The sequence below is a fragment of the Amia ocellicauda genome, unplaced genomic scaffold, assembly GCF_036373705.1.
Source record: "Amia ocellicauda isolate fAmiCal2 unplaced genomic scaffold, fAmiCal2.hap1 HAP1_SCAFFOLD_75, whole genome shotgun sequence".
NCBI lineage: Eukaryota > Metazoa > Chordata > Actinopteri > Amiiformes > Amiidae > Amia > Amia ocellicauda.
This window is the reverse complement of record NW_027103002.1, coordinates 323,460-336,166: the sequence shown is the minus strand read 5'-3', so window position 1 is coordinate 336,166 and position 12,707 is coordinate 323,460.

The following is a 12,707-nucleotide window of genomic DNA, read 5'->3' as shown; positions in this document are numbered from 1 at the left end:
TGTAATGCATGTCATTGTATTTCAAAAAAGGAATCTGGAAATGGTATACCTATTTTCTTTATTTGTATGTATTAAAGATCACATTTTATTACATTTTCTTTTTCTGTACTTCATTACATCTTATTGTGATTCATAATTCTATTATTTATTTTCCGTGTATATGTATGTATGTATGTATTGTGACAAACCAAGAGGCAGGGTCATACATGGCAGATATGTCAGGCCAGGTCTGCTGCAAGGTGTGTACTCTAGGGTAGAATACCGACCCTAGGCAACTACACTCCCCAGAAACCCTCAGGCAGCCATTCTAGCACCTAATGTGGTCACTTGGTGTTACTTCCTCAATTATTCACCAGGTATATAAGGCGGGCCTGAGAGAGAGAGAAGTGAGAGACAATAGGGTGAGTTATCTGGAAAACAGAGGTAGCTCATAAGGAGAAAGCCAAGACTTATTTATTCCAGACTTTGTTTAAAATAGAATGATTATGTAAGATTAGTTACAACTCCAGTGTGAGTTAGGTTTTGTTTTCAGATTTGTTTTGTTTGAAGTAAACATACAGGCACAGCCCTGTATTTGCAACCTCCTCCCTGGGTCATGACTGGTTTTTACTCCTAAGAAGATCACAGAGAAGACCCGCACATGTGTACAGCCAAGGCGTTTTGTCACATTTGGTGTAGAATGCGGGCAGCACCTCATGAAACCCAGACTGGCTGAGTGAATTTTTTTATCCAAAAAAAAAAAAACTACAGGCTGTAATAGCCCAACAGGAAGCGACCAGGGTGCAGCAGGTGGCTCACCAGGATGCTATGCGGATGCATCAGGAAGCACTGCAGGTCCAGCATGATACAAATAAAATGTTTAGAGAAGAGCAGGAAAAGGTGACTAAAGAGCTGAAAGAGAGTGTTGAAGCACTTGCAACCAGGATTGGGCCACAGGGGGCTGCAACCCATTCCACTCCCCGCACCAATCACTTTCTGCAGAAAATGACAAAACAGGACGATGTTGAGGCCTTCCTTATGACCTTTGAGAGGACAGCGGAGAGAGGGATGGCCAAAAGATTCCTGGGCAGGGCTTGTGGCACCTTATCTGGCAGGGGATGCACAGAAAGCGTACTTTGATCTGGAGCTGAAGGACGCCCAGGACTATGATAAATTGAAAGCGGAGATAATGACCCGATTGGGCGTGACCACCGCAGTGAGGGCACATCGGTTTCAGCAGTGGGCCTACCAACCAGGACAACCAATCTGAACGCAGATGTTTGATCTGATCCATCTGGCCAGGAAATGGCTACAGCCAGAGGTCCATTCATCAGCCGAGGTGGTGGAGGCCATAGTCCTTGACAACTACCAACGCTGTTTGCCCAAGGACGTTCGACGCTGGGTTGGCCAGAATGAGGTGCTGTCCGCTGACACCTTGGTGGCCATTGTAGAGCGGTTCTATACAGCCGGAGCAGCAGAGCATGTACCGGAGGTTAAAAACTCGTTCCCCAGGCCATGACGAACCAGCGGACCGGGTAAGATGGTTCCAAAGTACTCTGGGAAACATGACGCGCTGGGTTGGAAGAAAAGAGCAAGACTGGGGGGGGCAAAGGTGGGGCCTAAAGCCGAGACTAAGGGTTATAGGGGGTCACCATCACAACCAATTGTCTGCTACAATTGTGACAAAGTAGGACATATTGCGGCCCACTGCCCAGGTAGAGAGGAACCAATGCAATGTAATGTGTGTGATATGGGGAAAGAGAAACCGGTATTTTATGCCTGCCCTGTTGGGACGGATGTTTTCATAGGCGGAGTACCTAATCCAAAACACATGTGTACAGTGATAGTCGATGAGAAAGAAGTGGCTGCTCTACTCGACTCTGGCAGTATGGTTACACTGGTCACAGAAAAATTAGTAGCGACCAACAAGCTGGATAGACATCAGGAGCTCAGTATCACATGCACACATGGTGACACACGCCCCTATCCCACAGCCCTTGTAAACATACAGACAGAGGCCGGGAAACTAGATTACGAAGTCGGTGTGGTACCCAACATGCCATATGATGTGATACTGGGACGATATTTTCCTAATTTTGGAAAACTAGATAGAAAACATAGTAAATTGGAAATGCACACTGAAAACTGTAAGCCAGAAGTTGCCTCGATCCCACAACTAGAGCTAAAAGTAGACCTGGTTCCAGTTGAGTCGACAGTGAAGGTTTTGGTTGGGGAAAATTAAACTGAAAACATAGGGGTGGAATGTAGTGACGTAGATGACCCTATGGAGGGTGAGGAACCCAGCACTAGCAGGGTGGGTGAGAATCCATTCATAGAGACCCCTGAAGCTGACAATGTAGAAGTGTCAGTGTTAGAGGGACTCCCCACTGATTTTGGCAGCGCACAGGTGCGAGATCTCACTCTACACTATGCTAAAGAAAATGTGAAGGTAGTAAATGGGACCCCTATGACTACTGCAGACCCGCCAACAGCTTATCCTTATTTTATGGTAAAAAATGACCTATTGTACCGTGTAAATAAGATAGGGGTGGACATTGTGGAGCAATTGCTAGTTCCCACCCCATTCAGACGAACAGTTCTCAATCTGGCACATGGGCATATCCTGGGGGGACATCTGGGGATGGACAAAACCAAGGATAGACTCCTGAGGAGGTTTTACTGGCCAGGCGTACATGCAGACGTGACAGAACATTGTAGCTCATGTCCTGAATGTCAACTACATGCTCCTAAACCAGCCTTCAGAAGCCCACTGGTCCCTTTGCCCATCATAGAGACCCCCTTTGCTAGGATAGCTATGGATGTGGTGGGACCTCTCCCGAAATCAGCCAGAGGGCATCAGTATATACTGGTTATTTTGGATTATGCCACCAGGTACCCAGAAGCCATTCCACTGCGGACCATGGCTTCAAAAGGTATTGCAAAAGAGCTAATGTTGATGTGTAGTAGGGTGGGGATACCGAGGGAGATATTAACAGATCAGGGCACACCCTTTATGTCTAAGGTTATGACCGATCTGTGTAAATTGTTGCAGGTTAAGCAGTTGAGAACATCAGTCTACCACCCACAAACAGATGGGTTGGTTGAGAGATTTAATAGGACCCTGAAGTCCATGCTAAGAAAGGTAATCGATAAGGATGGGAAAAATTGGGAATTCATGCTGCCCTACTTGATGTCTGCCATTAGGGAAGTCCCACAGGCTTCCCTGGGCTTTTCGCCTTTTGAACTGTTATATGGGAGGCACCCCAGGGGGATATTAGACATAGCCCGTGAAACGTGGGAACACGATTCCACTCCTTTCCGGAGTGTAGTCGAGCACATCAATGCTATGCAAGAGAGAATAGCCACAGTCACTCCCATTGTGAGAGAGCACCTAAGGCAGGCACAGGAACACCAACAATTCGCCTATAATCGTCAGGCTACACTGAGGGTGTTCCAGCCTGGTGATAGGGTGTTGGTGTTGGTTCCCACTGTAGAATGTAAATTTCTGGCTACGTGGATGGGACCTTATGAGATTATAGAGCGAATACGGGAAGTGAACTATAAGGTTCAGCAACCCGGCCGCCGACCCCCAGAACAAATATATCATGTCAACTTAATAAAAGCCTGGAAGGACAGGGAAGTGTTGATGTTGACTTACCCCCCTCAGCCACTAGGGACACCGAAGGTGAATATTGCAGCTGCCTTGTCACCTGACCAGTTGAAGGAGGTGAACGACTTGATAATACGTAATAGGGAAGTTTTCTCAGGCATACCGGGGCGTACCCATTTAGTCTCTCACAACATTGTGTCTCTCCCAGGAAAGAAGGTAAATATGAGGCCTTACAGGGTACCAGAAGCTCGCAGGAACACTATTAGAAATGAGGTTAAGGAAATGCTGGAGGCAGGGGTTATTGAAGAATCCCACAGTGAGTGGTCCAGCCCTATAGTCATGGTTTCCAAACCTGATGGCTCCTGGAGATTCTGTAATGATTTTAGAAAGGTTAATGAAATTTCAAAGTTTGATGCATACCCAATGCCCCGAGTAGATGAATTGTTAGAGAATATTGGGAATGCTCGCTATATTTCAACTATTGACTTAGCCAAGGGCTACTGGCAGATTCCCTTGACCCCGGGTGCCAAAGAAAAAACAGCCTTTGCAACCCCAGATGGTCTGTTTCACTACACAGTGATGCCCTTTGGCCTGCATGGTGCTCCTGCCACCTTTCAAAGGTTGATGGACCACATACTTAGACCACACAGGACGTATGCGGCAGCATATTTAGATGATGTGCTCATTCACAGTCCAGATTGGGAATCACATTTGTCTCAGCTCCAAGCGGTATTGGATTCAATACATGCAGCAGGCCTGATGGCTAATCCAACCAAATGCAATTTGGGGTTGGAAGAGGCCAAATACTTGGGCTATACAGTAGGGAGGGGTATGGTGAAACCCCAAATATCCAAGGTTGAAGCCATAAACTCTTGGCCTAGGCCTGTCAATAAAAAGCAGGTTAGGGCATTTTTAGGGTTAACTGGGTATTACCGGAGGTTTATTCCCAACTATGCTACCTTAGCGGCCCCTCTGACTGATATGACTAAGGCTACAGAACCCAATATGGTTAGATGGGGTGATACAGCAAACCGGGCTTTCCGGAGCCTACAGGAGGCGCTCTGCCGCAACCCCGTTTTAATGGTACCTGACTTTCAGAAAGAATTTATAGTCCAGACGGACGCCTCTGAGGTGGGGATCGGAGTGGTTTTGTCCCAAAGAATGGGTGATCACGAACACCCGGTGTTGTTCCTTAGCAGAAAGTTGGAATCCAATGAAATAAATTATTTGGTAGTTGAAGAAGAATGTTTGGCAGTGAAGTGGGCTTTGGACAGTCTTCGATACTATTTGTTGGGCAGGCACTTCACCCTGATCACTGACCATGCCCCCCTCACTTGGATGCATCGTTCGAAAGACAGGAATGCCCGTGTGATGAGGTGGTTTTTGAGTCTCCAACATTTTCATTTCACCCTGCAGCACAGGCCAGGGAAGGCCATGGGGAATGTTGATGGGCTGTCCCGGGTGCATGCTTTTTTGCGGCTGTCGCTCGACCTATGGGGTCGCAGCTGGGGGGGAGGATGTGGGACAAACCAAGGGGCAGGGTCATACATGGCAGACATGTCAGGCCAGGTCTGCTGCAAGGTCTGCACTCTAGGGAAGAAAACCGACCCTAGACAACTACACTCCCCAGAAACCCTCAGGCAGCCTAATGTGGTCACTTGGTGCTACTTCCTCAATTATTCACCAAGTATATAAGGCGGAAAGATAGAGTCAAGCTAGAAGGTCAGGCCAGAAGCTAGTTTGATTTCTGTTTGTTATTTACGATGAGAACCTTGGAAACAATGTCAAACGGTATGACCTACGTGCCTGTTCCCTAAAACCATGTGTAGACCTATGGACTCTGTTCTATAATGATATATGTTCTGCTTAGTTAGCCTTTAAGATAACATAGTAATGACTTTCTAGCATGTATGCATGTATGTATGTATATATATATATATATATATATATATATATATATATATATATATATATATATATATATATATATATATATATATATGTATGTATGAATGTATGTATGTCCAATTGCTTTGACAATACAAATGAATTGAATTGAGAGGGAGAGAGAGAGAGAGAGAGAGAGAGAGAGAGAGAGAGACAGACAGACTGAAAAACAGACAAACAGACACACACACACACACACAGACATACACACACACACACAGAGCCAGCCAGCCAGCCAGCTCAGCGATGACATCACGAGCCTCTCTCAGCTGACTGCTATGACATCACAGAGCACGTACATTCCGTTGCTTGCCGTCTGACAACCACTCAGTCACCGCCAGCCAGACTGGCTGGCTGGCTGGATGTGGGGGATGCTTGCTGCTGCTGCGTACCTTAGCAAGCTTATTTGCTTGACCGGCCTTCCAACTCCTCTGCCCACATGCCCACCTATGCCCGATCTGCTGTTCACCTGGTCACAGCTCCGCCCCAACAAGGCAGATTCTCCCAAAAATGGTACAAACTGATCCACGTTCCCCTCCACGGAAAGCTTTAGCCCAAAATAAGGGACAAATTCTGTAACAACATAATGGATGCCCACCCAACCTGTGACAAAACTGAGAAAAAAGAAAAACGCCAGTCCTCCTGGGGGAGGGACACACAGCCACCCTGGCTGCCCAATATGTCAGCGCCTACCACAGCCTGAGGGACACAGTGACACACGAGCACCGGCTGTAAATATAATGTAAATACTTGTTTGTTATGCATGTCATTGTATTTCAAAAAAGGAATCTGGAAATAGTAAACCTATTTTCTTTATTTGTATGTATTAAAGATCACATTTTTTTACATTTTCATTTTCTGTACTTCATTACATCTTATTGTGATTCATAATTCTATTATTTATTTTCCGTGTAGATGTATGTATGTATGTATGTATGTATGTATGTATGTATGTATGTATATGTATGTATGTCCAATTGCTTTGACAATACAAATGAATTGAATTGAGAGGGAGAGAGAGAAAGAGAGAGAGAGAGAGAGAGAGAGAGGAATATGAGCTCCTAAAAAACATTTGTTTTTATACATAAGCGGATTTAATTTGTCATTTACAAATGAATATATAGCACTATAAACATACACAGAAGACATGGAATAGAAATTCAGAAGAAAAAGTATTCAAAAAATATTAATTTTAAGAGAAACACAAAAAGAAGAAAGCAGAGAGACAGTTCAGGAAGAAAAGTCAGAAAAGAAAAGCTGAAGACAAGAATTGGAGGTAAGACCTTTCACCTATAGAGACAAATAATTAAACAAAAAAATATGTATTAATAAAATAAATAAGCATTCTCAGTAGTTGACTCAGCCAATGAAAATGCAGAGCTCCAATTTGAATAGAGTGACAGTAGGAGAGAGCCCAACTGCCACTGAGACTGATAGAAATCTATCGAACAGCAGTCTGACTGCAGAGCTGCCTTTTGAAATCCGATACCCTGAAGACATTCGCTCTGCACAGGCTAAGAAGGACTACAAACAAGCTGTGATGAGAGCATCTCCTGAGACCCTCATCCTAGACTACACCGGTAAAGGAGAAAACAGGGTCAAGAACAATCTACTGTTCTACACCGCCTTTCACAAAACCCTGTGCCAGACATACCCCAATAACAACAAGAGGGGCATTAGCAGAGGCAGGCAGATCTCAGTGCTGGTAGAGAAAGACACAGACAGTGTGATGCTCACTTTTAATGTATACCACAACGGGACCATCATGGTGCAGGACAGCGAGAGCAGCCTGGACCAATTATCTCTCGGCTTCCACACCTCAAAGCAGCAGACTGAGGTAGAGAAACACGAGCCAGAGCCGGCCACCCTGCAGTCTGCCCCCAGCCACACGGAGCCAGACATTGCCCCATCTCCCACAGACTGCCCCCCTGTCTCCCCAAAACTCTCCAGCAACATTAAAACACTAAAGGAATGCCTATCAGTGCTGGAGCTGAAGTTTGCGGAGTTCAGGGACTAAAGATGCACCACAAGGCTGAGATCCATAAGCTGAGAGCAGCAGTAAGAGACCAGGAGGAGCAGAGCCAAACCCTGAGGACGGAGCTGCACAGAGCGAGGGAGGAGCTGACCAGGACACCCCAGCACAGCCAGCTGAGGAGCCTGCAGAGCCAGCTGGAGAAGCTAAGAGAGGAGCACAGAGACTGCACTGCACTGACCCCACAACACCTACAACCCCTGACGCACCCACTGACGCACCCACTGATCCACCCACACTCCCCACCACTCCTGACACCCCCACTATCACCAGACCTGCCACTAATACACAAACCCCTGAAACGCCACTCCCCTAAAACACACCCGCTGCCCCCACCACTCCCGACGCAAAACCCGGAGTGGCAGGTCAACACAGAGGTGGTCATTCTGAGCGACTCCAATGGGAAGTTCCTGGATGAGAGGCGCCTCTTCCCTGGGCGAAAAGTGAAAAAGCTTTGGTGCCCGACAGCACAGAGAGCCCTGGAGCTGCTCTCCAAGAGGAGGCTGTGCCAGGTCAAACACATCCTCATCCACACCGGCACTAACGACCTGAGTGCCCGCAGGGGCGATGTGGCCTCAGCCCTGAGACAGGTGGCAAAGAAAGCCACAGAGGAATTCCAAACTGCCAAAATCACCATCTCCACACTGCTGCCCCGCACAGACGTGCCCCTGCACATCATCCAGGCCATCAACGCAGAAGTATCCCGAAGATGTGCCCTCCTCCCCAACGTCCACCTGGCACACCACTGAGACATCCAGCCACATCACCTGTATGACCACGTCCACCTCAACAAGACGGGTGTGAGGAAGGTCCGTTTTTAGTGTTTCTCTGAACACATCCAAGCTTACCTAGGCGCTACATATTATTTTCAATTACCCGTAATTCTGATCTGTATTTTGGCTTGTTAATAGAAGTTATTGAAGTTGGACTCCTAATTCAAAATAACCAATATGTATCTCAACGTAATTTACTGACAGACATCACTCTTTATCACTTTCACTTTTGAAGGAACTGCTTTGTATTCTGTGTATTGTTTTATTGTAGTGCTGCTTCCTTTCTTGGCCAGGTTTTACTTGCAAAAGTGATTTTATTCTCAATGTAAGCTCAAAGTCAAATAGTTTAAATAAGAAAACAATGTATTGAAATGAGAACATCATGAACCTGTGTAATTGTGCTGAAGGACAAGCACTGAAAGCAGAGAGAATTTTGTGTTTGGCATTGAATAGCCTTAAAGAAAACTATGCCGTTTTTGGAAACTTTCATATTTAAGTTGAATGTAGGCAAAAACATTCCAGTCACTCTGAAGAGAGAATACAGTTTACTGTTCGAATAAGTAGCCCCTGAATTGAAGATAAAAATCAAAAGTGCTGTTCGTAATTAGTTTACACTTTTACATCAGATGTCTTGTTTTTGCGTTCCAAATTGAGGAGTTGTGGCATATAATGTAAATGAAGTTACTTCACTAGTAGTGCGATTTCTACGTTGTGTATGTGTGTTTGTATATATGAACTCATACATTTTTTAAAGATTGTATTTGGAAAACAAATTCAGGTATAGCACGTGTCCCCCTTTTGAATGGGTTCTATATATAACATTTTAAAACGAATGGTTCTGTGTAGAACGCTATGTTTGGGGGTTCTTCATGTAACCCCTTTGAAGGGGTTCTACATAGAACCATAAAGGGATCCACCAGAGCGATTACTCGAGGAACCCTTTATGGTTCTGTGCAGAACAATTTCTTCTAAGAGTGTGGAGTGTCGCCACACAATTTCTCTCAGAGGGCTTTTGACCAATGGCAATCCAATCCTGAATGACGTCACCACTATCCTGTTGTACTTTATGGGAGAGATGTATTAAGTAGTTTATAATGAGAAGAATAACAATAATCACCTGTTTTTCATAGGTTTTGTATCCATGGTCTCCTTCATATTAGGAAAGGAAGTTGATCCATAGCCTACTCAGAGACAACTGAGAGTTGGTCTCTGAGCAGCAGCACAAAGGGGTCGAGTCTCTCAATGTCCGTGTGTTGGAGATATTCCACCATATTGGTCCCAGCCTTTAAAACAATGTTAAAGAAGATGTTAAAGATATTGTAGAAATATATTGCAGAAGAGCAGAACTACAATCACACTTTTTCAATGCTATTGCTGTTTTCTACCTCCCTGGTGAGGTACCAATGCGGGAAGTTTGAGAGAGTATTTCTAAAATGTGTATGATCCAATACACACAGTTATTTAAAAAGCTGACGTCTTGTACATGCTCACCAGAACCAAGCCTAATTAAATAACACATTTAATATTAAATAAGTACATGTGCAGTAGCCACTTGGACAATTACAGATCCCCAGGTCAAAACACAACAGAAAGACATGGAAGATCGTATTTTCAAATCACATCTGTGGCCCCCATAACTGTAATTTGGTATTAGTGGGTCAAAGGATTTATTTGGTTCAAGTGATAATAAGATCATATTTTGAAATGAAACACTACAGGATGTCATATTTAAAATGACTGTGAGTACCTTTCTTTAGTGACGGTTCTGAGGGGGGCAGGGATTAGTTGAGTGTGCTAATTGGAGCTGTGAAGTGTGCAGAGAAAATACAAATGTTTTCTTTTAATATGAAAACAAAGAACTTTTTTTTAACACCGACCTGGGATTGTGTTTCTTTCCAAGTTTCCTTATTGTTTCTGAGAAGAGACTGTTCACTTGCAAAGTGAACTGGACCCGTGTGACTCGCAGGTAAGGAGAGCCCGTGTTGAACTAAGATGGCTACAGTGAGTTTTCCTGGACAAAGCTCGGGCAAAGGATAGCGCAGAGTGCACCTGCACCTGAGATTGTGTTGAGAAGCTTTGTGATAAGAACAGGTAAAGAGGGAAAAGAAACACAAGTATTTTCTTTGTTTGAAGAACACATTTTGTTTTAACTGAAACGGGACTACAACTTTTGAAAGGGAAATAGTTGCTAGTGCACTGTATTTTTATTGAGTTTATTAGAAGAAAAAAGCTTATATTTTGGACAGAACGAACTCGTTTGGCATGCAACTAGCAGCAAACGATGTGAAGCAAACAAAACAGTTAGCAAGTTAGCAAGTTAGCAAGTTACAGTCTGTCCTAGGTCCGGGGGTGCTTATGGTTGTTTATGGGTTCCCTTACCTTAGCCAGTGTCATGTACGGGTGTCCGTACCTTACTGGAGTGTTTGTTTTTATTATAATATATATACATAAAATAATATATAATAATGTAATATTTCAGATAAATCGTCACAGTGAGTGACACCAGCATTATTGGTTTTTTGAGAAATAAAAAAACAGAATGTAGAGAAGAAAATGTTGGAAGGAAGTTGGGAGAAAGACTGGTCTCCGAAGGAGCACTGGGACTGGTGGAAGCAACAACAACCAGATAAGACAGAGAAAGGAATTGTGATATTGTGTCAGGTTGGTGAGAATCAAGAAAAGAAAATAACAGAAATGGAAGATCATCATAAACAGTAATGTGAATTGAGAGAAGAAGTTGTGAAAAATACGATAGAATTAATAGAACTACAAGGCAAATTAGAAGGGCAAGAAAAGTGGTCAGAAAAGGTGAAGGTGTAGGTGCGCGATGTGCTGCCGTGTTAGCAGCGCGTCGCGACACAGATCACTCCGAGGACGACAGGCCCGATTGGGATGATTTAGATCGCAAAGCATGGGAATATGAAAAAGGAGGTTTTGCTAGCGCTCCTCCCCCATATAATCCGGAATATAAATCAATCACTGATTTTGGTTATAATAATACATTGTATCCAGATCTGACCGCTCTGAAAACGGTCCCAGCTGCACCCATGCAAGTCAAAACTAGACAGAGTAAAGAGGAAGGTCAATCAATAGTCTATACGACTAAAACCCATGTCCCCTTCTCCCCAGGAGAAAAAGAAATGATATGGGTGTCCCTCCCAAAATTAAAACCAAACCAGGGTAACACAACTTTTTGGGATATTTTAGATGAAAAGATGGTTATTCACCTCCTTCACCCGCACGATGTACACATCATCGTGAAGGCTAAATGTCCGCCCAACATTTGGATACAGTTACTACGAGAATATCAGACCGGGGAGTGGGCTAATGTAGCCTCTACAGATGAGGAGGAAATAACAGAACTTTTTCACAATGGATCAAGAAAACTGAGATAGTGAAATAATGAAATAATCGAGTGGGATTATTTGACATTTTATTCTAAATAATCATAAGCTTAAATAATAAGTTATAAGGGCTGTTTGAGACACTGCAGGGTCAATAAAACATGCCACAGATCGGATATCTGAATTATCTTTAGATATCAATGTGTATGTGCTTTGTGTGTTTATGAATATGTATAGTTTGAAGGTGATATAAGGTAAATGTCTATGTTTTGGCAATCATTTTAGAATTATATTTAAAAATGTAACAACAGATTTATCATATTCATGAGGATCTTTGGCTCTATACAGAGTGCCTCAAGCATCAGAAATCAGAAAGAAAGACTATTATAAGAAAAGTAATCCAAAATATACATTGAATAAACAGATGGATAATAATAGTAATACATAAATAGTCATGGTGTCTCCACAAGAAGAACCAGAATTTGTTTGTTAAACATCATGTTATGGACAAGCTCTGTCAAAAGTCAAATTCAAGGAAACGAAAGGCTAGAAGAGAGCCTGGTGCAGCCCTGACAGCCTGTGAAAGCAGGAGAATGTAAACAGTCTGGTGACATGTTACAGTCTTTCAGAAAATGTTTGGTTATTGGTGCCTAGCATATAATACCTGAAATGAAAGTCAAAGTAGACCATGGTTTTAAGATGAGTGATGTAGGAAAAGGGTAAGATACCGCAGAAGTATAAGATTACAACTATAGAATAAGTAAGCTCAAGTAATATAAAATGCTTTACAGGAGAAAAGTAAGAATGGAAAGGAAGAGTAAAAGAGAAGGTGTCCTAGGATTATGGGAATCATTATTGAGATCAATGGCCTATTGGCTAATATTTTGTTAGGTACATATATGACTTCAATAAACGAATAATGGAGTGACATCTGTATAAATATAAATAAAACATATTGATAAAAAAACCTGAATACATTTCTTGTAAGAAATTAAGAATAGGAGAAAGAATAGCTGTTAGAA